This window comes from Macaca nemestrina, chromosome 13, assembly GCF_043159975.1.
Source record: "Macaca nemestrina isolate mMacNem1 chromosome 13, mMacNem.hap1, whole genome shotgun sequence".
NCBI lineage: Eukaryota > Metazoa > Chordata > Mammalia > Primates > Cercopithecidae > Macaca > Macaca nemestrina.
The window spans coordinates 70,213,988-70,239,578 of record NC_092137.1 but is presented as its reverse complement, the minus strand read 5'-3'; the positions used below and the strand labels follow the sequence as shown (position 1 = coordinate 70,239,578).

At 47.1% G+C, this 25,591-nt stretch overlaps 1 non-coding gene across 1 annotated transcript; it reads right to left on the bottom strand.

Moving 5' to 3' along the window:
* Positions 1-11,276: 11,276 nt before the first annotated feature.
* On the bottom strand, positions 11,277-11,380 carry LOC112423746 (small nucleolar RNA U13). Its single transcript, XR_003014306.1, has one exon. It is a non-coding gene; the product is annotated as a small nucleolar RNA U13 (small nucleolar RNA).
* Positions 11,381-25,591: the final 14,211 nt, after the last annotated feature.

Here is a 25,591-nt window from a genome sequence, read left to right as displayed (position 1 = left end):
GATTGAGGGTGAGAGGAATGTGAGAGGGAGTCAACATCAAAGACAAGGGAGATTCACGTGTCTAATGAGTGCCTAGCTGGAGGTATAAGAACATATACACAGTGACAACATGTCTTGGATTTTCTAAGACAGTCTCAGCATAAAATATTTTGACTTATTCCCTCCAGAATTACTCGCGTTATTTTGAATCATCATAATTCCTCTACTTATTTCAATCTGTAGTATTTTACCATACACATTGCCCCTATACCCAAAAGCGACCCTAAAGTCTTATGTGAGATGTCTTGATTGGGGATTGGGAAATTATGATTATGATAAACAAACAGGAAAGTGTCTGCTGGGCAAATAGGTTCTTACAGCTGTCCAGGAGAGAGAACTTGGAGGCAGAAAGCAGGGCCAGGAGACAAGTGTTAACCTGCGTGGGACAGCCCAAGGGTGTGCTGGAGGACGGGGGAGGCAGCGGCAATGCAGGGTCCTGGCGGTGGGAGGTCAGCCTCTTCCTGGAGGAACTTGCAACAGAGCCTGAAACTAGAGCGACCTGATGGAGAGGAGGACGTTCCCAGATCTGGAAATGGGGTGTGCATCTCTTTTAGGGATCCACCTCGTATTTGCTTCCAAATTTCTGTATTTTTCTGGAATGCAGCAGGGCTGGGAATCTGAAACCCAAAGGGAGAAGCTGAGTGGACAGAAGTCTCCACAGAGGAGCCAATTTGTTCCAAATCTCAGGCCTCCCCACCAAGCACATGGGGCGAGCCCGTTCTCAGGGGAGATGACCTGCACCCTCCAAACTTTGGGCCCAGGAAGATTGGCGCAAGGTCAGAGACACGAGCATGCAGGGATCCCGGACCTCTTGATGGAGGCGTGAAGGACCATTTTCCGTCCTCCAGGGTGGAATGAGCCTCTCGAAGTTCCCACCTGGACAGCTCCTGAGGGAGGACAGAAGGCAGGAGTGAAGCCTCTGGACTTCTTGAAGCTGATCTGAGCCAGGATCAGCTGCCCCTCCCTGGCCCCTTCTTCCCTCCGATTCCAGCTGTGATCCTCCTGGGAACTGAGGCATGACTCAGCCCCTAATCCCCGGGGTTTACCCAGGCCCCTTCCTTGGGCAGCCAAGCATCTTAACTGAAATTAGCTCCATCAGCCCCAGGGCATGTGGAGGGAAGGACAGGTGTGGGATCAGGAGGAAATCTCTTTCCAGAAAAGTGATGCCTAGACAAGTATGTGGGAGAACTGGGGAAGAGGGTGGGAGAACTGGAGAAGGTGATGGGGGAACTGGAGAAGGGGGGAGAACTGGAGAAGGTGATGGGGGAACTGGAGAAGGGGGGGAGAACTGGAGAAGGGGGGGAGAACTGGAGAAGAGGGGGAAAGAACTGGAGAAGGTGATGGGGGAACTGGAGAAGGTGATGGGGGAACTGGAGAAGAGGGGGTGAGAGCTGGATAAGGTGATGGGGGAACTGGAGAAGGGGTGGCCTCCGGATGCCTCCCAGGTCCTGCATCCCCCTTCTCAAATGTGATTTTCAGCCCTGGTCTCTGTGGCCTAACACATGCTGCTCTCTCATGGGCCGAGCCCTCTCCTGAGGGAACAATCCAGGTGGCACCTCCCTGTGACCTATTTTCCTCCAGGTCCTTTGGATCCCAGCCACGTTCTGGGTAGAAGGATGGTAGGAGGGAGGGTAAAGGGTCTGTAAGCAGGTGGGTGGGGAGCTGGGGAGGGGACTAAGGAATTGGTGGCCAGGCCAGAATTCCAGAGCAATACCCCAGCCTCCCTGCCCTTCCCCACACACCACAGGGAGCGGAGCCCTGTCCTGGGTGGTTGCGAATGGGATGCTGTGTCCCAGCAGCAGACACCTTCTTCCCCTGCTCTGAGTGAGGAGAGCCTGTCTGAGCCCCCAGGTCCCAGCTCTCAGCCAGTTTTCTCTCCTAGAGAAATGTGGGCCCCCTGAGAGGGCACAGTGAGGGGCGGGGTTTGTGACATCCGAAGCACGGCCCCCATGGAGGAAGGGACCATGTGGTGCTTCTTACTGGGAGACCTGAGTGAGCCTGAGACCGCTGCTGCATGGGTGTGAGAGTGATCACAGCTGCCGATGCGTCAATGTGGAACCCGGCTGCAGGACTGTGAGCAGCTGCTCTCTGGGAAGCCAGGTATCAAACAACAGAGAAGCCCGGGAGAGAAGCCAGAAAAAGTGGGTAGTGGCCACACCACAGAGGGCTTGCTGCCTGGGTGAGGAGTTCACACCTGCCTCCCACAGTGAACCATGCGGGAGCAGGAAGATTCATCTGGCTTCTGGGTATAGGAAAGAGTAAAGCAGCAGCAAAGGCTCCGCTTGGACACCATGGCAGCCCTTAGACTTAGGGTCTGCATTTGCGATGATGGAAAGGAGGATGCAGGATCGATGTGAAGGTTTAGCCTTGGGAGCACATAATAATCACCAGAGAAGACCAATGAACATCAATTCCTCCAATGGTCCCAAAGTACAGCAGGCTTGGGAACCGGTGGTCAAAATTCCAGTGGCTTCTACCCCTGTGCCACCCAAAGGGTGATCCATGAACCAGCAGGAAGGCGACCTCAGCATCACCTGGGAGGCCATTGAGAATACAGACTCTCCATCCCACCCAGACCTGCGCCAGAATCTGCAGTGAACAAGATCCCCGAGTAATTCTAGGGGATATAAGAGTTTGAAAAGCCCTGGCCTAGAACATTCTAAAACCTTTAGTTAAGGGGCTCCTACAAGCTGCCTTCTTCTCTAATAATGACCACCACAAACTGAATGCATGCCAGTTCCCCAGACCACACTAGATAATTCTTTATGCTTTATCCAGCAAACCTTCAAGTCTTAATTTCAGACTAACAGGAAAGTTGCAAGAGCAGTACAAAGAATTTCCATATGTTTCACCCAGTTTCCCCAAATATTGATATTTTACCAATTAACTTCATCATCTCTCTCATTCTCATTCTTTTTCTCTGTATCTATATGTATAGGAACCTTTGAAAATTGCAAATATGATGCTCTTTTATCTCTAAATACTTCAATGTATATTTCTTAGGGGAAAACAACAACAAGGGCATTCTCTTTTTTTTATTATTATACTTTAAGTTCCAGGGCACATGTGCACAATGTGCAGGTTTGTTACATATGTATACATGTGCCATGTTGGTGTGCTGCACCCATTAACTCATCATTTACATTAGGTATATCTCCTAATGCCATCCCTCCCCCCTCCCCCCTCCCCACAATAGGACCCGGTGTGTGATGCTCCCCTTTCTGTCTCCAAGTGATCTCATTGTTCAATTCCCACCTATGAGAGAGAACATGCAGTATTTGGTTTTCTGTTCTTGCGATAGTTTGCTGAGAATGATGGTTTCCAGCTGCATCCATGTCCCTACAAAGGACATGAATTCATCCTTTTTTATGGCTGCATAGTATTCCATGGTATATATGTGCCACATTTTCTTAATCCAGTCTGTCATTGATGGACATTTGGGTTGATTCCAAGTCTTTGCTATTGTGAATAGTCCTGCAGTAAACATACGTGTGCATGTGTCTTTATAGCAGCATGACTTATAATCCTTTGGGTATATACCCAGTAATGGGATGACTGGGTCAAATGGTATTTCTATTTCTAGATCCTTGAGGAATCGCCACACTGTTTTCCACAATGGTTGAACTAGTTTACAGTCCCACCAACAGTGTAAAAGTGTTCCTATTTCTCCACATCCTCTCCAGCACCTGTTGTATCCTGATTTTTTAATGATTGCCATTCTAACTGGTGTGAGATGGTATCTCACTGTGGTTTTGATTTGCATTTCTCTGATGGCAAGTGGTGATGAGCATTTTTTCATGTGTCTGTTGGCTATATGAATGTCTTCCTTTGAGAAGTGTCTGTTCATATCCTTTGCCCACTTTTTGATGGGGTTGTTTGTTTTTTTCTTGTAAATTTGATTGAGTCCTTTATAGGTTCTGGATATTAGCCCTTTGTCAGATGAGCAGATTGCAAACATTTTCTGCCATTCTGTAGGTTGCCTGTTCACTCTGATGGTAGTTTCTTTTGCTGTGCAGAAGCTCTTTAGTTTAATTAGATCCCATTTGTCAATTTTGGCTTTTGTTGCCATTGCTTTTGGTGTTTTAGACATGAAATCCTTGCCCATGCCTATGTCCTGAATGGTATTGCCTAGGTTTTCTTCTAGGGTTTTTATGGTTTTAGGTCTAACATTTAAGTCTCTAATCCATCTTGAATTAATTTTCGAATAAGGAGTAAGGAAAGGATCCAGTTTTAGCTTTCCACTTATGGCTAGCCAATTTTCCCAGCACCATTTATTAAATAGGGAATCCTTTCCCTATTTCTTGTTTTTGTCAGTTTTGTCAAGGATCAGATGGCTGTAGATGTGTGGTATTATTTCTGAGGGCTCTGTTCTGTTCCATTGGTCTATATCTCTGTTTTGGTACCAGTACCATGCTGTTTTGGTTACTGTAGCCTTGTAGTATAGTTTGAAGTCAGGTAGTGTGATGCCTCCAGCTTTGTTCTTTTGGCTTAGGATTGTCTTGGCAATGCGGGGTCTTTTTTGGTTCCATATGAACTTTAAAGCAGTTTTTTCCAATTCTGTGAAGAAAGTCATTGGTAGCTTAATGGGGATGGCATTGAATCTATAAATTACCTTGAGCAGTATGGCCATTTTCACAATATTGATTCTTCCTATCCATGAGCATGGTATGTTTTTCCATTTGTTTGTGTCCTCTTTTATTTCACTGAGCAGTGGTTTGTAGTTCTCCTTGAAGAGGTCCTTTACATCCCTTGTAAGTTGGATTCCTAGGTATTTTATTCTCTTTGAAGCTATTGTGAATGGGAGTTCATTCATGATTTGGCTCTTTGTTTGTTACTGGTGTATAAGAATGCTTGTGATTTTCGCACATTGATTTTGTATCCTGAGACTTTGCTGAAGTTGCTTATCAGCTTAAGGAGATTTTGGGCTGAGACAATGGGGTTTTCTAAATATACAATCATGTCATCTGCAAACGGGGACAATTTGACTTCTTCTTTTCCTAAGTGAATACCCTTGATTTCTTTCTCTTGCCTGATTGCCCTAGCCAGAACTTCCAACACTATGTTGAACAGGAGTGGTGAGAGAGGGCATCCCTGTCTTGTGCCAGTTTTCAAAGGGAATGCTTCCAGTTTTTGCCCATTCAGTATGATATTGGCTGTGGGTTTGTCATAAATAGCTCTTACTATTTTGAGATACGTTCCATCAATACCGAATTTATTGAGAGTTTTTAGTATGAAGGGCTGTTGAATTTTGTCAAAGGCCTTTTCTGCATCTATTGAGATAATCATGTGGTTTTTGTCTTTGGTTCTGTTTATATGCTGGATTACGTTTATTGATTTGCATATGTTGAACCAGCCTTGCATCCCAGGGATGAAGCCCACTTGATCATGGTGGATAAACTTTTTGATGTGCTGCTGGATTCGGTTTGCCAGTATTTTGTTGAGGATTTTTGCATCGATGTTCATCAGGGATATTGGTCTAAAATTCTCTTTTTCGGTTGTATCTCTGTCAGGCTTTGGTATCAGGATGATGTTGGCCTCATAAACTGAGTTAGGGAGGATTTCCTCTTTTTCTATTGATTGGAATAGTTTCAGAAGGAATGGTACTAACTCCTCCTTGTACCTCTGGTAGAATTTGGCTGTGAATCCATCTGGTCCTGGACTTTTTTTGGTTGGTAGGCTATTAATTATTGCCTCAATTTCAGAGCCTGCCATTGGTCTATTCAGGGATTCAACTTCTTCCTGGTTTAGTCTTGGGAGAGTGCAAGTGTCCAGGAAATTATCCATTTCTTCTAGGTTGTCTAGTTTATTTGCATAGGGGTGTTTATAGTATTCTCTGATGGTAGTTTGTATTTCTGTGGAGTCGGTGGTGATATCCCCTTTATCATTTTTTATTGTGTCTATTTGATTCTTCTCTCTTTTCTTCTTTATTAGTCTTGCTAGCGGTCTATCAATTTTGTTGATCTTTTCAAAAAACCAGCTCCTGGATTCATGGAATTTTTGGAGGGTTTTTTGTGTCTCTATCTCCTTCAGTTCTGCTCTGATCTTAGTTATTTCTTGCCTTCTGCTAGTTTTTGAATGTGTTTGCTCTTGCTTCTCTAGTTCTTTTAATTGTGATGTTAGGGTGTCAATTTTAGATCTTTCCTGCTTTCTCTTGTGGGCATTTAGTGCTATAAATTTCCCTCTACACACTGCTTTAAATGTGTCCCAGAGATTCTGGTATGTTGTATCTTTGTTCTCACTGGTTTCAAAGAACATCTTTATTTCTGCCTTCATTTCGTTATGTACCCAGTAGTCATTCAGGAGCAGGTTGTTCAGTTTCCATGTAGTTGAGCAGTTTGAGTTTCTTAGTCCTGAGTTCTAGTTTAATTGCACTATGGTCTGAGAGACAGTTTGTTATAATTTCTGTTCTTTTACATTTGCTGAGGAATGCTTTACTTCCAACTATGTCGTCAATTTTAGAATAAGTGTGATGTGGTGCTGAGAAGAATGTATAGTCTGTTGATTTGGGGTGGAGTATTAGGTCCGCTTGGTGCAGAGTTGAGTTCAATTCCTGGATATCCTTGTTAACTTTCTGTCTCGTTGATCTGTCTAATGTTGACAGTGGGGTGTTAAAGTCTCCCATTATTATTCTGTGGGAGTCTAAGTGTCTTTGTAAGTCTCTAAGGACTTGCTTTATAAATCTGGGTGCTCCTGTATTGGGTGCATATATATTTAGGATAGTTAGCTCTTCCTGATGAATTGATCCCTTTACCATCATGTAATGGCCTTCTTTGTCTCTTTTGATCTTTGATGGTTTAAAGCCTATTTTATCAGAGACTAGGATTGCAACCCCTGCTTTTTTTTGTTTTCTGTTTGCTTGGTAGATCTTCCTCCATCCCTTTATTTTGAGCCTATGTGTGTCTCTGCATGTGAGATGGGTCTCCTGAATACAGCATACTGATGGGTCTTGACTCTTTGTCCAATTTGCCCGTCTGCGTCTTTTAATTGGACCATTTAGTCCATTTACATTTAAGGTTAATATTGTTATGTGTGAACTTGATCCTGTCATTATGATATTAGCTGGTTACTTTGCTCATTAGTTGATGCAGTTTCTTCCTAGCATCGGTGGACTTTACATTTTGACATGTTTTTGCAATGGCTGGTACCTGTTGTTCCTTTCCATGTTTAGTGCTTCCTTCAGGATCTCTTGTAGGGCAGGCCTGGTGGTGACAAAATCTCTGAAACTTAGTTTGGCTGGATATGAAATTCTGGGTTGAAAATTCTTTTCTTTAAGAATGTTGAATATTGGCCCCCACTCTCTTCTGGCTTGGAGAGTTTCTGCCTAGAAATCTGCTGTTAGTCTGATGGGCTTCCCTTTGTGTGTAACCCGACCTTTCTCTCTGGCTGCCTTTAACATTTTTTCCTTCATTTCAACTTTGATGAATCTGACAATTATGTGTCTTGGAGTTGCTCTTCTTGAGGAGCATCTTTGTGGCGTTCTCTGTATTTCCTGAATTTGAATGTTGGCCTGCCTTACTAGGTTGGGGAAATTCTCCTTGATGATATGCTGCTGAGTGTTTTCCAACTTGGTTCCATTTTCCCTGTCACTTTCAGGCACACCAATCAGACGTAGATTTGGTCTTTGCACATAATCCCATACTTCTTGGAGGCTTTGTTCATTTATTTTTACTCTTTTTTCTCCACACTTCTCTTCTCGCTTCATTTCATTCATTTGATCTTCAATTGCTGATACTCTTTCTTCCAGCTGATTGAGTCGGTTACTGAAGCTTGTGCATTTGTCACGTATTTCTCGTGTTATGGTTTTCATCTCTATCAGTTCTTTTAAGGTCTTCTCTGCATTAATTATTCTAGTTATCCATTCATCCATTCTTTTTTCAAGGATTTTAGTTTCTTTGCGCTGGTTACGTAGTTCCTCCTTTAGCTCTGAGAAGTTTGATTGACTGAAGCCTTCTACTCTCAAATCATCAAAGTCATTCTCCGTCCAGCTTTGTTCCATTGCTGGCAATGAGCTGCGTTCCTTTGGAGAGGGAGATGCGCTCTGATTTTTTGAATTTCCAGCTTCTCTGCACTGCTTTTTCCCCATCTTTGTGGTTTTATCTGCCTTTGGTCTTTGATGATGGTGACGTACTGATGAGGTTTTGGTGTGGGCGTCCTTTCTGTTTGTTAGTTTTCCTTCTAACAGTCAGGACCCTCTGCTGTAGGTCTGTTGGAGTTTGCTTGAGGTCCACTCCAGACCCTGTTTGCCTGGGTATCAGCAGCAGAGGCTGCAGAAGATAGAATATTGCTGAACAGAGAGTGTTGCTGTCTGATTTTCACTCTGGAAGCTTCGTCTCAGGGGTGTACCCTGCTGTGTGAGGTGTGAGGTGTCGGTCTGCACCTAGGGGGAGATGTCTCCCAGTTAGGCTACTCAGGGGTCAGGGACCCACTTGAGCAGGCAGTCTGTCCATTCTCAGATCTCAACCTCCGTGCTGGGAGATCCACTGCTCTCTTCAAAGCTATCAGACAGGGGCATTTACTTCTGCCAAGGTTTCTGCTGCTTTTTGTTTAGCTATGCCCTGTCCCCAGAGGAGGAGTCTTCAGAGGCAGGCCGGCCTCCTTGAGCTGCAGTGGGCTCCACCCAATTTGAGCTTCCTGGTGGCTTTGTTTAACCTCTTAAGCCTCAGCAATGGCAGGCGCCCCTCTCCCAGCCTTGCTGCCACCTTGCAGTTAGATCTCAGACCGCTGTGCTAGCAATAAGGGAGGCTCCATGGGCATGGGACCCTCTGGGCCAGGTGTGGGATATAATCTCCTGGTGTGCCATTTGCTAAGACTCTTGGTAAAGCGCAGTATTAGGGTGGGAGTTACCCGATTTTCCAGGTGTTGTGTGTCTCAGTTTCCCTTGGCTAGGAAAAGGGATTCCCTTCCCCCTTGCGCTTCCCAGGTGAGGCGATGCCTTGCCCTGCTCCAGCTCTCGCTGGTTGGGCTGCACCAGCTGACCAGCACCGATTGTCCGACACTCACCAGTGAGATGAACCGGTACCTCAGTTGAAAATGCAGAAATCACCCATCTTCTGAGTCACTCACGCTGGGAGCTGGAGGCTGGAGTTGTTCCTATTCGGTCATCTTGGGCGTGCCCCCGCATCAGACTTCTTGACAGAAACACTTTTGTCAGGAGGCCGCTGAAGAGTGCTGCACCACAGTTAGGAAGGCGTGGATTCAGCAAACAGGGGGCATTCTCTTATATAACCATGATGTAGTTATCAAAATCAGGAAGTTCACTGATAAACTACCACTATCACCTGATCTTCAGACCTGACTCCAATGTTTCCAATTATCCCAACAAGAACATTGTTGGCCCCCAAATTATTTTCTGGTCCAGGACTGAATTCAGCTACATATTGCATTTAGTCACCATGTCTCTTTCATTTCCTTTAATCTGAATAATTCCTCTGTCTTTGTTTTCATGACCCTGACAGTTTTGAGGACACCTGGCCAGTTATTCTGTAGAATATTCCTTAGTTGGGCTGAACCTTATGTTCAGTTGTGGTGAGATTCAGGCTGTGTGTTTCAGGCAGGAATACCCAGAAGTGATGGTGTGTCCTCAGTACATTGTGTCAGGAGGCACAGGTTGCTGACTTGTTTCATCACTTGGTCAAAGTGCTGTTTGCCAGGGTTCTACTCCATAAATAACTATTTTACCCCCATCATGAGTAAGTGTCTTGTGGGGAGACACTCTGAAGCCATATAAATATCCTGTTTCTCATAAGACTGTCACCACTAGACTCAGCACCCATTGATGGTCCTTGCCTGAATTGTCACTGTGATGTTACCAAATTACCAAATGATGGTGATTTTCTAATCTCCTTCTCCTCCTCTTCCTCCTCCTCCTTCTCCTTCTTCTTCTTCCTCTTCCTCTCCCTCTTCTCCTTCTTTCTTCTTTCTTCTTCACAGGGTCTTGCTTTTTTGCCCTAGCTGGTCTCAAACTCCTGGGCTCAAGTGATCGTCCTGCCTCAGCCTCCAAAGTAGCTGGGTGTACAGGACTAATTCTATCCTTCTATACCTATTAGCTGGCCCTCAACTCTACAGGAGAGCTTTCCCTACTCATTTATTGGTTGATTTATACCATGTGGACTTAGAGATTCTTATTTTTCTATGAGTTATACTCATTTACAATCATTATTTATTTGGATGCTGAAACTCTTTTAGATTTGGCTCATGGGAGCAGCTTCAAACTGGCTCCTGTCTCCTTGGGACGTGTCCCCATCATCATCAGGGCCCTTCCTTATTTTCTGAAATAAGATGTTCCAGGCAGGCCAGGTGTGGTGGCTCACGCCTGTAATCCCAGCACTTTGGGAGGCTGAAGCAGGTGGATCACTTGAGGTCAGGAGTTTGAGACCAGCCTGGCCAACATGGTGAAACTCCATCTCTACTAAAACTACAAAAATTAGCCAAGCGTGGTGGTGCATGCCTGTAATCCCAGCTACTTAGGAGGCTGAGGCAGGAGAATCACTTGAACCTGGGAGGTGGAGGTTGCAGTGAGCCAAGATCGTGCCACTGCACTCCAGCCTGCTGACAGAGCAAGACTCTGTCTCAAAAAAAAAAAAAAAAAAAAAAAAGGTGTTCCAGGCTCATCTTGTCCCTTCCCTGTACCAGCCCTGGGATCAGCCATTTCTCCAGGAGCCCTGGCTCCTTTGAGTGGGGTCAGATATTCAGAAACAAGGATATGGGTGTCAGGCGTGTGTGCTTCTTGCTGCCGGCATGTCATCACTCCTAGGACCTCTCAGTGGTCAGAGCTAAGAAGAAAACCATAGAGTACACTTCTCTCTATTTCTTTCTTTTTTTTTTTTTTTTGAGATGGAGTCTCTCTCCGTCACCCAGGCTGGAGTGCAGTGGCGTGATCTTGGCTCACTGCAAGCTCTGCCTCCCGGGTTCACGCCATTCTCCTGCCTCAGCCTCCTGAGTAGCTGGGACTACAGGCGCCTGCCACCTCGCCCGGCTAATTTTTTGTAGTTTTTTTTGGTAGAGATGGGATTTCACCGTGTTAGCCAGGATGGTCTCGATCTCCTGACCTCGTGATCTGCCCGCCTTGGCCTCCCAAAGTGCTGGGATTACAGGCGTGAGCCACCGCACCTGGCCCACTTCTCTATATTTTAATCTCTCTCTATATATATATATAAAAATAGGAATTCATGCTGATACTTCCAATGCCAACCCCACACTCTAGGGTTTAGTCTAAGCTTCCCCTTTATTATTTCTCATGTCGCACGGCTAATGTGCTGATGTTGTAACAAGATGTGAGGGTGGGACATCACACACGCTCTCGCAAACACCCAATCATCACGCTTACAAGCTGCAAAAGGATCGTCACCTTCCCCTTGAGATTTGCAACTTCTTTCTCTAATAATGAGAAACCTGGCTCCAGGTTACTTATTTGCCCGGTTCTAAAATACCCAGAAAGTAGTTTCCGAATTGCTAACCCATGCACCTACGAAAAAGAAGCCTGGGAGCCACCAGTCATTCAGATCACCCACCCAGTGCCAGGCGTGGGTGGCCCTTGGCAGCAAATGAGAAAGACAAGTGAGGAAGCCGAGTGCTGCCGGCGGCGGGAGAGTGGAGGCCTCCCAGGTGTGCAGGGATTGCCTCGAGGACCAGTGCGAAGGTGTGTCCTTATCTGAGAACACGATGTGTCCATCAAGAGGGCAGCTGGAGTTACAGACTGAAGGCCACGAGTCCTGCCCTTGTGGCCATGCGAGGGAAGGGCCACCCTCCACGCTCCAGGGAGGTGACCTGGTCCGCCCACCTGATCCTCTACCACTGAGGAGATACTGGGGCAGCTGTCAGAACTGACACCACCCCACGTTCCAGGCCCATCAGTCACTGCTCCTGTACTGACTCCACCGTTGCCAAGTAACCTTGGGTAAGGAAGCCTCTTGGCTGGGTAGCAAGGAGGGCAGACCCTGGTCAGACCACTGTGACCATCCACTCCACCTGACTGTTATGTTTTCACCGCGGGCTAATCAATTGGCTTTCAAGTTTTCACTGCTTGATACTGTGGGTCTGTAAGCCCCAAGCCTGGAGAACTGTGTAACTCTGAGCTGGACTGTGGTGACTTCTCCAAGGCACATGTGGCACTCTTCCCGTCTCTAGGAGCTCCTAGCAGAGCCTCTCCCTGCACTAGGAAGGGTGTGAAGGGAGCCCTGTCCTCTAGGACAGTCTGGGAGAGGGAGGTAGGCAGGACTTAGAGTGACCCCGTGCTGTGACCTCCTCCCCACTACTGTGCTGGATGGGACATTGTGCGGTCAGGGACAGCTCCCTAGAGATCTTTAAGTGAGTCTTGAAAGACAAATGAGTTGATGTTTCCCAGAAATACTTAGGGTAGAGGGAGGAAAGGGAAGAAAACAGAGAGGCAAGGACCAGCCTGCTGGTGTCGGCTAACGGAGACAGGAGAAGACAGGGGCCAGCATGGATCCTCTCACATGGCCTTTGAGGAAACTCCAGGAGACCAGGGAGGGAGATGCTGCTTTTATTTCGGCTCTAAAATGCACTCAATTCAAAAGTGTGTTTTAAGTTTATTAATATTTTTGGAGGAAACAACCACCACCTCTGCAATGTAAATGTATCTGCCAGTGGTATATCTGGATCTAAGAAGCAGTAAAATGGGGAAATGGGGGTAAAATAGAGAAACTACCTGACAGAAGTAGTTTGACTAGTGGGCAGTGCTGCAAAGGATTCTGGGACCGTGTTCAGACACAGCCAGCGAGATGCTGTGATCGATTAGTGATGTCTGGCCTGGGAGTTGGAGTGGAGGCTGAGCCCCTGCTTCCTCTGTGGTGGACCATGAGGAGCCTTCATTCTTAGGTAATGGGGAGCCAGGGCAGGGTTGGAGGCAGGGAAGTGACGTGATGGCTTCTGCATCATGAGATGCATCTGAACCTCAGTTTACAAACTCATAGATGCTGATGTGAGAGATGTCATTTAAGAACGTTTTCCATAATTAAAGTGAATTGGTCGGGCATGATGGCTCATGCCTGTAATCCCAACACTTTGGGAGGCAGAGGCAGGCAGATAACCTGAGGTCAAGAGTTCAAAACCAGCCTGGAAAACATGGTGAAACCTGTCTCTACTGAAAATACAAAAAAAATTAGCTGGGCATGGGGGTGTGTGTGCCTGTAATCCCAGCTACTTGGGAGGCTGAGGCAGGAGAATCGCTTGAACCTGGGAGGTGGAGGTTGCAGTGAGCCAAGATGGTGCCACTGTACTCCAGGCTGGGCAACAGAGTGAGACTTGCTCTCAAAAAAAAAAGAAAAAAAAAAAAAAAAAGAAAATTAAGTCCAACTCTGAGTCCCCATTCAGCCAGGCATTCGAGAAATCCATTCTCAGTCGCTTTGGCGAGCTCTTTTTACCGTGGATTGGGGGAAAGGTCCCAGAAACTTATGCAGCAATGAAGCATTGGAGAAAGGGGACCCTGCAGGTCGAAGCTGCCCAGTGGCAGTCACACTGTGTCCATGGAAATGCCCAGCGTCCCTGCACATGTGAGCCCTTCCGGCCACAAGGTTGTGCTGCTTTCTCTGCCATGCACGGGGCACAAGGAGGCCCCGTCTTAGGTCTTCCCTCTCTAGGGACGCCAGGCACCCACCCCTTGTGATGTCCTGCCACTTGCTTGAAGCGAGGCTGCTGAGAGGTGTGTGGGTGCCAGTTGTCCTCAGGACTGACCACTGTTGATCCCCTGTCAAGCCAGATCTGCCCTCTGCATATTCCCTTACTCATCCAGAGACCACCCACAACTCCCTGTCCGAGCACTGGGACATACACTCATCCAGGGTTTAGGCAGGCACAGAAGATGGGGAAGAAAAGTGTCCTGGGTCTTACACGCGACACTGGCTTTTGGCTTAGTAAAATGAAAGGCCTGGATACTTGCCTGAGCTGGGAGAAACAGGAGAAAATCAAAGAGCAAAAGCAGACCTGCATGTTTTCGTGTCTCACCCCTCTGTGCAGCCCCTGGAGGGAGGCAGGGCAGAAGGCCCAATGGAGGGAAGTTGCCTCGGGGGTTCTGTGCTGCCCTGGTGAGGACTGAAGGGCTAAGCCAGCTAGGAAGAAAGGGGAACCGATTCCAAAGGTAACATGAAGGAGGAACCAACAGGACTTGGGGGCATTTGTTATGGAGGTGAGAGAGGGACAGGTCTAAGGCAGTATTGGCAATGTCTGGGGACATTTTTGGTTGTCACATCTTCCAGGGGACGGGGGATGGGGGGACTACTGGCATCTAGTAAGTAAAGGTCAGAGGCTGCAAAATATCCTACAATGCACCAAGCAACCCACACAACAAAGAATTATCTAGCCCTAGATGAAGGAACTCACAGCTTGCTTATGTGGTGATCCCTTTTCTCTTTTCTTTTCGTTTCCTTTTCTTCCTTTCTTTTTCTTTTCTTTCTTTTCTTTTCTTTTCTTCCCTTCCCTTGCCATTTCTTTTCTCTTCTTTTCTTTTCTTTTCCTTTCTTTTTATTTTCTTACAGGATCTTGCTGTGTCGTCCCAGGCTGGAGCACAGTGGCACAATCACAGTTCATTGTGGCCTCGACCTCCCAGGCTCAAGCAATCCTCTCACCTCAGCCTCTTGGGTAGCTGCAACCATAGACATGCACCACCATGCCTAATTTTTGTATTTTTTGTAGGGACGGGGTTTTGCCATGTTGCTCAGACTGGTCTCAAACTCCTGGACTCAAGCAATCCTCCCGCCCAAAGTGCTGGGATTACAGGCGTGAGCCACTGCACCCAGCCAGGCAATGTCTTTTTAATTCTCGCAAAACATCTACAAAGTAGGTTTTATCCCCATTTAGTAGATGGGGGAATTGAGATTGGGAGAGGTTAATTTGCCCAATGTTGTGTAAATGGTAAGGGGCTGAACTGAGATTGGAATTTAAGCCGGCTTGACTTTGGAGCACTCAATTTAGTTAGCTGGAACAGTTTGGACAAACAAAGATTTTATTAAAATGAATTTAGGTTGTTTTCATCTATTATAAACAGAGCAAGGCAAGACAAGGTGGGCAAAAATGAATTTGAAAAGCTAAAGTAACCAACAACTAGGTCTTGGTTAACTAAGCAGTGTATATGGTATTAACAAAACTCAGAAACAGTTAACTGTGGTTGGAAATATTCATCTAAAAATCAAATTATGAAAATAAAAAACTCACCAAAAAAAATCATCAAACAAGTAGAGGAGACATAATTGGCTAAAAATAAACTAGGAGAGAAAAAACCTCTAAAACCTCCCTAAAACTCCAAATCCTCTTTTTTGATTGTTCATTTTTATTGCTTTGTTTTTTCTTTCATGGTTTAAATTCCTTTTAGTATTTTCTTTTTTTAAATTACAAAAGCAACGAGTGAGCCTTACGGGAAAAGCAGAAACTTCAGTCAATCTATATCTAGATCTACATATCATACACACACACACACACACACGCATGCACACACTCACTCACTTTTTTTTTTTTTGAGATGGAGTCTCGCTTTGTCGGCAGGCTGGAGTGCAGTGGCGCGATCTCGGCTCACTGCAAGCTCTGCCTCCTGGGTTCGAGTGATTCTCCTGTCTCAGCCTCCCGAGTAGCTGGGACTACAGGCGCCCGCCATCATGCCCAGTTAATTTTTGTATTTTCAATAGAGACGGGGTTTCACCAAGTTGGCCAGGATGGTCTCGATCTCTTGACCTTGTGATCTGCCTGCCTCGGCCTCCCAAAGTGTTGGGATTACAGGCGTGAGCCACTGTACCTGGGCCACACACTCACATATTTTATATACATATATAAGAACCTTGAACTCACTCACCCTGCTTAGGTACAACATGGTGTATTTTTCCAGACCTTTCTCTATATACACTCATATGAATGTATTTTCTTTCACTCTTTCGCTCTCACTCTCTCGTTCTTGCCTTTTCTTTCTTTCCTTTTAACAAAAGTAGGATTACATCGTAATTTCTGTTTTGTAAACTTTCATCTTTATTAAACCAATCCTCTATTTTATCTTTTTTTTTTTTTTTTTTTTGAGACAGAGTCCCACTCTGTTGCCCATGCTAGAGTGCAGTGGCACGATCTTGGCTCACTGCAAACTCCTCCTCCTGGGTTCAAGTGATTCTCCAGCCTCAGCCTCCGGAATAGCTGGGACTATAGGAGCCAGCCACCATGCCCGGCTAATTTTTGTGTGTTTGGTAGAGACGAGGGTCTCACCATGTTGGCCAAGCTGGTCTGGAACCGTTGACCTCAAGTGATCCGCCCGCCTCGGCCTCTCAAAGTGCTGAGATTACAGGGATGCACCACTGTGCCTAGCCTCCCCTATTTTTTAACATTTAGATTGTTTCCAACATTAGCTGTTATAAACCTCACAGTACGGTAATGAAAAGTAGTGTACTGCAACCACACAAGAAAAACGAATGTCACAGTGTTGAATGAAAGAAGCCAGACACAAAACATTTACAATATGATTTCGTTTGTGTAGTATTCTCAAACAGATAGGCAAACCTAAAGCCCAGCCACAGAGATGCATTCTCAGGAGGCAAAAGGACAAAGGCAAAAAGGACGCAGTCACCCAGCAGCAGGGTGGCTATGTCCTTCAGGGCTAACAAGGGTGCTGTGTCGGGAAGGACACTCAGGTGTACCTGGGGGCCAGTGATGTCCTGGCTCTTCACTAGTTGTGTTTTTGTGGGTTCTTACTTTATAACTATTAAACAGTACCTTTATGTTTTATGCACTTTTACATCTATATGTGCTGGCTGGGGGTGGTGGCTCATGCCTGTAATCCCAGTACTTGGGGAGGCTGAGGCCAGTGGATCACCTGAGGTCAGGAGTTCGAGACCAGCCTGCCCAACATGGCAAAACCCCATCCCTACTAAAAGTACAAAAATTAGCCGGGCATGGTGGCAGACGCCTGTAATCCCAGCTACTCAGGAGACTGAGACAGAAGAATCGCTTGAACCCGGGAGACAGAGGTTGCAGTGAGCCGAGATCATGCCATTGCACTCCAGCCTGGACGAAAGAGTTAGACTCTGTCTCAAAACACAAACAAACAAATACATATATATGTGCCAAATCATGATAAAAAACGTTAAAAATGAACAGAATAAAAATAGTTAACTAAAAAATTAACTAGAAATTTAAAGCACAGGGTAAAACTAAATATCCCGAAATGTAAGCAAAATACTTGAAAAGGCACAAAATGATGCAATTCACCTTCATGCTGCATTAAAATTCTATTTTTTTTTTTTTTTTGAGACAGAGTCTCGCTCTGCCGCCCAGGCTGGAGTGCAGTGGCGTGATCTTGGCTCACTGCAAGCTCCGCCTCCCGGGTTTACGCCATTCTCCTGCCTCAGCCTCCCGAGTAGCTGGGACTACAGGCGCCCGCCACCTCGCCCGGCTAGCTTTTTTGTATTTTTTAGTAGAGACGGGGTTTCACTGTGTCAGCCAGGATGGTCTCGATCTCCTGACCTCGTGATCCGCCCGACTCGGCCTCCCAAAGTGCTGGGATTACAGGCTTGAGCCACCGCGCCCGGCCTAAAATTCTAATTTTTGAAAAATAATGTGGGGTATACTTTTAGACCAAATTGTCCTTTAGGTTGAATTGTTTCCGCTGCAACTTGTTCTCAACCAAATTGTTTTCTGTCCAATTGCTTTTGTTTTTGAACCAGTCACCTGGATTCTTCCAAAACCCAGGCATTTTCTGTGGCCCTCACTGTACTGTACAACTCTGATGGTGATCAAGTCCTTTGTTTTTAGTAAAAACCTCACTGGCTGTGTTTCACCACCTCTGCTTGGGGCCATATGATACTGGAGACTCTTGTCCTGCCTTAGCTCTGAGCCTGAAGTTCACCTCTGTCTCTCTTGAAAAGCATTCATTCGTTTGTTCGTTCATTCACTCATTCGCGCATCCATCCACAAGTGGCCATTGCTGAGCACCCACAGGCATGGTCCTGGGCACTGGGTCAGAGCCGCAGGGTGCCTGCAGTCTCTGCTCCGGCAGAGCTCCGTGTGAACATCATACAGGTAAAATACAAGGTGTCAGGTGGCGATAAGAGAAAGTGAAATGCATCACTGCGGGGACAGCAGATAGAAAGTGACCAGGGAGCTGCGATTTTATACAGGTGGAGTCGGGGGTCCTCAAGGACACGGGGACGTTTGCACTGAGACCTGACTGAAGCGCAGTCTGCGGCAAGGGTGCCCGGGGGAGCGGCCAGGCAGGTGCCCCAAGTGGGGGCCCCCAGGTGTCCAGGGAAGAGTGAGTGAGGAGAGGGCTGGGGGGTGGCCAGGGCCTGATCGGGTGGGGACCCGCCGCTGGGGAGGCCTGAGTGCTGTCAGCCGGACGGCATTTGCGGGAGGGCAGGGTTTACAGGGGAGGCGGGGGGCGCGGGCAGAGCGGGGAAACAGGGAGAGGAGCTCGGAGGCTTCTGTGGGGTCCGGTGGCCCCGGGGGCAGGGCAGCCCCCTCCCTCGGGGCCTCTTCCTGAGACCAAAGGCCTCCACTCTGCCGGAGCAGCCCGCCCCCTTTCCTCCAGGGCGCGCCGCGGTGTTCAGCACCGCCCTCCGTGGCTGCAAGCCTTCCCAGCCTGCCGGGAGCCTCCACTGATCCCTCCTAAAGGCATCTGGTTCAAGCTGCCCCCGCTGCGGCCTGTCAAGCACTCTTGGATCCTGGTTCTGTCAGGCCCTAAGTGCCGTCTGGCAACCACGGGGTCATTCCTAGACGTAGAGAAGGTGCCATCCATTCCCGACTGCAAATGGCTGTATTGACGTTGACTGGAACAGGCTGAGGACAGTGTCCCCTCCATGCCGCTGGACAGCTTCCTGCAGTGACCTGTCTCCGCTAATCTAACCTTGGTGGGGGCCGAGGGATGGGGTAATAAAATATTGAAATTTGCAAGCTATTAATTTTGATTGTTTGTTTGAGACAGGGTCTCACTCTGTGGCCCGGGCTGGAGTGCGGTGGTGCAATGGTGGCTCACTGCAGCCTCGACCTCCCTGGGCTCAAGCAGTTCTCCCGCCTCAGCCTCCCAAGCAGCTAGGATCACAGGCACAGGCCACCACCTCAGCTAATTTTTTTTTTTTTTTTTTTTTTTTGACAGATGGGGTCTCCCTCTGTCTCCCAAGCTTACTCTTAAAAAATCTGTGGCCAGCCTCGGTGGCTCACGCCTGTAATCCCAGCACTTTGGGAGGCTGAGGATCACAAGGTCAGGAGGTCGAGGCCATCCTGGCTAACACGGTGAAACCCTGTCTTCACTAAAAATACAAAAAATTAGCCGGGCGTGGTGGCGGGTGCCTGTAGTCCCAGCTACTCGGGAGGCTGAGGCAGGAGAATGGCGTGAACCCGGGAGGCGGAGCTTGCAGTGAGCCGAGATCGCGCCACTGCACTCCAGCCTGGGTGACAAAAACAACAACAACAACAACAACAACAACAACAAATCTGTAACAGAGCAGATTCAAAGCTAGTTCCATAGAACAATTATTCTCATTTACTTGCAATCCAATGAACTTTCTCCAGTTGAGGAGAAAGGATGGCATTCCTTCCTGTTTCTGACAGGGGACTCAGACCCAGGTCAGCACTGCCACTGCCTCTGGCCTCTGGAAATCCCCGGAGGAGCCCCAGTTCTTCTAGACAGGAGGGATTCTTTCCAGCCCTGGGGCAGCTCCCTCCTACTCCTTGGCAAGTTTGTTTCCATAACCAAACAAACAAACAAACAAACAAAAAAACCCGTCACACTCACCTTCCCTCTCCACACCCTTGACCCCAATAACCTCACTCTTGCTTAGTCAACCTCACTTCCCTCTGCTTGCAAAGCATTTTTTATTTTACACAGTGATTCCGCATGGCAGTATCCTCCTGTTCTCTACAAAGGTGAATCAGAAGTGACTTCCAAAATTACAAATACTAAAATAGGAAAAATGTTGAGTAAAAGTCAAGGCCAGAGAAGAGACTAAGGGGAAACTGGGTCACAAACATGCAAATTACAGGTTCTCACAAAATTACTAAAGGTGAAGTGTGAATTTGGCTCTGAGTTTCCTGACGGCCAAAAGAAGAAGAGAAAGATGATCTATTGCATGATTCACTGTTTCCCTGAGGTAAACACACCTGTTTTTCAGGGGAAAGCAATGGGATTGCTGTAATTAGTCCCAAAAGAATACTTTTCCCTGACATTAGAAAGTGTGGTGACGAGAAAGCAGGGCCAGGTTCTATCCTGATTATCTCTTTACACTTCCACTGATACCTCTTCTGGGCCCCACGCTGTTCCATGCCCTGTGCTAGTCTGCATTGACTGGTGGCTTCTTTGACCAAGGTTATTAACTGTAAAGTAGCCAAGAATTGTCACAACCTCTGCAGTTGCTCAGAGGTCACACTGGAAGTGTAGAGTTGTTCCTGTCTTGGCGGAGCTCTAGTTACTGTTGTTCTGAATTCGTAGTGCAAAGGTACATGTGAATGCTGGAACTGAAGTCATCTTGCACTCTTCTGACGAGATACTTGCAACATACGGGCATTTTAGCAAGGACTTCCTTCTGTCTATCTTTCTCTGAGTCACCTCTGTACGACCTGGTCTCTCTTTCTATGAGAGGAGCTGCCCTGTAGGATTGGAGGGGTCTTAGGGTCATTTTGACCTTCCGAACAGCACCTAGGTGAGGTACCACCTGGAAAATACCCACCCCCCCCCCACTGTCAATGCCCACATTCTGTCCCTGAGTCACCCTCTGCTCCCCCTTTCGGTTTAACCACTTCCTGCCCACTGTTTGTTGTCTAAACAGCACAGTCAGAATGACATATTTGAACACTTCCCCACCCTCTAATGTAATTTTCCCTTCCAAGCTTATTTCTTCTCTGAGTGTTGGAATTTCGTATTCTGAAAATCCAAGTCACATGCCAGACAGTGTTCGAACGTTCTCTCTTTGGCTGGGAAAATGATCGTAATTGCTCATATGTACTGAACGCTTTCTGCATGTCAGGCACAGGGAAAAGCTGTTTGCATACTTTACCTTACTTAATCCCCCCAGCAGCCCTGGGAAGTACATGCTGTTGTTATCCTCACTCTACAGACCGGGTCGGTAGAGCCCCAGATACTTGCTTGGGGTCACCTAGGGTGTAAGGGTGGAGTTGGCATCGACACTTAGCTCCATTTGACCAGAGTCTGTGCATGTGACCATCACCCAGGACCACCTTCCGGGGTACCGAGAGGACATGGGCACTCCCCCTGAGTTTCCGTTTCCACTTGGCCAGCCTGTTCGTCCCTGTTGGTCATTATTGGCTCGAAAGCTTCGCAGCAATGGTGTTTTCCACCTTCCGGGGGATGACAGTATCAGCGTGGCAAGGCGAGTGTGCTGGATGTTCTGCTTGTAACTAAATGGACTGCCCAGCAGATGCTGGGTCTCCCATGCCTACTGGCCCCTGTACATGGCTGGGGGCTGCCTCCAGGTGTCACCCAGTCCAGCCACCTGGCTGGCCAATGGGGTTGGTTGGCCTGTGCCTTTCTTTCTTTCCCCTATCCCTCAGGCCCTCCCAGGTGCCTTCTCCTCCAGGATGGCTGCTTTCTTTGAAGGTAGACATATTTCTGACACAGGGCTCCCTGCATTGACTGTCTTCCTCACCTCTGCCCCCAGGCGAGGCCAAGAGCATCCTAGAAAAACCCCCTCCCTTTTCTCCAGGGCCTGAGTGGCCTCTCCAGTTCCAATAACCCCAGTGCACCCGCTCTGACCTGGCCTCAGCTGCATGCCCTTGGCCTCTATGCTGGCTCTTCCTGTGGTCATCCCTTTGGATGAGATGGTTTGCCTGGCCCATTAAATCCTTGGCCTGTCTTCACCAGACACGCAGCCTTCACCCACAGCCCGGGAGGCTCCCGGAAGCTTCAGCCAGTTAGAGCCTGCCCTGCCGTCTTCCTGAAAGGGGGTTAGTCACTCTGTCCCAGCATAAAGCTTCCCTTTCCTCTGGGCAACGTGTTCAACCCAGCTAGCAGCCAGCAGTCGCATCTACCTCATCCAGTCCCACAAAGAAACTCTCAGAGGCAATGACTCCAGAATTCTGCATGGAACAGAGTGGGAGGGAGCTGCCTTGCCACCCCGTTTGGCCTGAGCCCTGAGCAATACTACCTGCAGAGACCCCGCCTGTAGGGCCCTTGGCCACTGGAAGCCAAATGTCCTTTCCTTTTATATATATTTTTAAATAATTCCAACTTTTGTTTTAGATTCAGGGGGCGTATGTGCAGGTTACAAGGGTTTGTTTTTTTAGTTTTAGTTTTTTGAGACAGGGTCTCGCTCTGTCACCCAGCCTGAAGTGCAGTGGTACAATCATAGCTCACAGGAGCCTTGACCTCCTGGGCTCCCATCCTCGCATCTCAGCCTCCAGAGTAGCTGGGACTACAGGCCTAAGTGTCCTTTATTGATGGGAAGGCCTAAGTGGGCAATGGGCCTTCCATAGTCTCTTGGCAGAGAGCCTTGGTGTGGCCCTCCTCATCTAGGTCATAGTGACATAGAAGAGGCAGGCCAAAACTGCACTGGGTAATGGAGACTCCAAGGCTTAAGTAGAAGTTGTGTATGGTAAATACTGGTTGAATAAATAAGCGATGTCACAGGGTTCGCCACCAAGAAGACATGGGATAGAGTGTCTTCCTCTGAGAGCATGCTGGTTTATTCCCACCAGATCCCCAGGAGGATCAGTAGTAGGGGGTCCTTCTTCACAACAGGCACAGAGGGAAGTTAAGTTTGAGAGGAGAGCCATGCCTTAGTAATTGTATTGTGAATTCCCAGTTTTCTGCTCCACTGTCTGGAATCTAAGGTCCCCCCCATAGAAAATAGGTAGCCTCGTTCAAAGGCTTAAACAGGAAAAGATGCTGTATATGGAAGACTGATGACAATGTGGCACAGCTCTTGTAAAAATTGGGGCAAGGGAGTATGGGACTCAGCAGCCAGGCTGATGACGCTTCCAATCCCACCCCTCACCAGCTCTGTGGGCTTGGGGCAAAATGCCTCACTTCTCTCTCCCTCAGCTTCCTCACCTGTAAAGTTTGGATAATGCTAGCACTCCCCTCCCAGGGCCAATGTGAAGGTTCACAGAGGCCCTGCAGTGGCGCACTCAGCCCTTAGTCAGCACTCAGTAAATGTGGGTTGACCCTCATTATGACATGGGCCCATACAGCATTATAACAAGTGATATTTTTTCATCCAGCTGCTGTGAACAAGTCAGGAAACTTCAGAAATAAGATTTGTCATCTTGTGGGGGAGGCTATTTTATGTGAAAGCTGTCTTTCTAATTATCCACAGTTCAAAGCTTCCTCTCCACAACCACAGTAAACAAGGGATCCTGATGCTGTAGAGAACATAGCTTTTGTTGAGGTTGTGACCAATGCACAATGAGGTTGGGTTCCATTTGGAGCTCGTCCACGGTGATGGATCCTAGAATCACACATCCTAAAAGGACCCAGCTGCCACCCCTACCCTTTGGAGAAAGCAGACAAGGCAGGCCACTTTCCAAAGCAGCAGTACCAGAAAGTTCCTTTTTCATCAGCCCTGCAGGCACAATGCCAATGTAGTTAACTTATAGGACACCATAAAAAACTTTCAAAAATTTTAGGTGGTTTTTAGAATAAGAAGACATTGGTCAACAAGGAGAAAGACAACTTTTTCCTTCCTCTTAACTCTGAAAAAGTGCTCTCCTGGTTTAACAAAAACAGGAAGACACACTGCACTTGGCGAACTTGCCAAGACGAGGACTTGAGCACCAGTGAGACTCACGCTGGAAAGGTGGCAGCATGAGGCAGGGCGTTTGTGTGCTGTTCTTAGATGTGTCCTCACCTTTAGGACACAGCCTGATACGGAGCGGGTGCTCAAGCCGTATTTGCTCAGTGAATGAATAAATGTATACTAACCAAATGGGTTAGTATGTAACAGAATGGACATCCTCAGCCAATGCCTCTCTCCTCTCAGTGAGTTGTGCAATCCACGAGGTCTTTCCTTCCACGTGCCCCAGCCTCCAGGCCACACCACAGCCCCACGAAGCTCTGTCCTGCCTAAGCACCTGCCTCAACTGCCCTGGATGTTCTCCTTCCCAGTAATGCTCCTTTCCCAGCAAACACTCACTCTTCCTCCAGGGCCTAGCTCGAATGCACCAACTCTGACTTCTCATGGAACTTTACCGTACAACTTTATTCCACAACTAATTACACCGCATTAAACTGTGTGCATATCTTTCCCAGGCTACAGGCTGCTCGAAAGACGCGGAAGTCTTGGCAGTGCTTACAGCCCCAGTGCGCTACCTGCATCATCAGAGACACCCAAAACAAAGGGCAAGTCAGCCAAGAGCGAGTGAACCAGCAGGTGAAACCAGTAGGTGGGATGATGGGGCAGTGGAGAGGGTGGGACTGTGGCTAATTCTGATCAACAAATGGGCTCAACTGGAGCTACACAATCTCAATCCTCATCACAGGCTCCAAGGGCTGAAAACTTAGCTAGTGATGTTTCCCTTAAATTAAAAGAAAAAAAGAAATCTGATGAACGCAGTTCTGCAAGGACAACCATGAAAGGGTAAACTGGGATACAAAACATCAGAAAGACCACAATTTCTTTAATAATGAAATAATTTATTATTTGTTAACGGTTGAACAATACAGTTTACATATACACAGCAAAGATTCTCTAAAACATGTAGTTTCTAAAAATGCATGTGCTAACTGTAGTAAAAAGCACCATTCTCTATGGTCTTGACACAGGATTTACATTGGCGTCATATTTACATAAAGAAACATCTGGAAACAGAATAGCATACCCTTTCATCTGCTGCTCCCCTGTCAGGCTGTATGTAGCATTAGGAAGATGGCCCCCCCAAAATGATGGTTAACAGCAATATTCCAAGAGCACCAGTTCTAGGGACGGGGGTAAAGGCAAGTTTGGTTGTCAGGTAAAAGCTAAAATGAAGAATGCTCCCTCAGCTTGCCACCCCCCCAGAGAGAAGAAATCAAAATGTAAAAATCTGGATAAATCTTAAAATCGGGTGCCTTATGATTTCTCACTTTATGATTTTGAGAAAAGGTCAGATACTCAATCTCTTCAGCCATTCAATAGCTGAATCTAGCAGTGCCTGTCAATTTCTTCTTTCAGAAGAATCTAAGAAAAATCATCCATGTAATATTGATAATGAAAAAAATCATGATAAATCACCTATTGCACACCCCACCCTCTAACCCAGTTATCTTTGAAAGCAAAGCATCCTACAGTCTATAGATATCAGAGGATGTAGAATGAGAAAACCACCTCATCGAAAAGGGCCTTTGGGTTGTCTTCAACCAGGAAGAGTTTTTAAATAGGAGTAGCCAGCTACTAGACACGCTAAACACGCTGCACTGGAGTCAAACATAGAAAAAGAATAGATTGACGTGCAAGAAATCGCGTTTAGCCTTTTACTACCTGATGTTCAACACTCAGGGAAGGCAAAGAGGTGCAGACAAACTTGGGGAAACAAAGAAGAAACAGAAAAGACCAGGATTTTAAAGTCTCTTGTGTGGTTCATGAAAAAATAAAAAATAAAAAAAGACCAAGACTTGGGGGAAGAAGTAGACTGTAAAGGA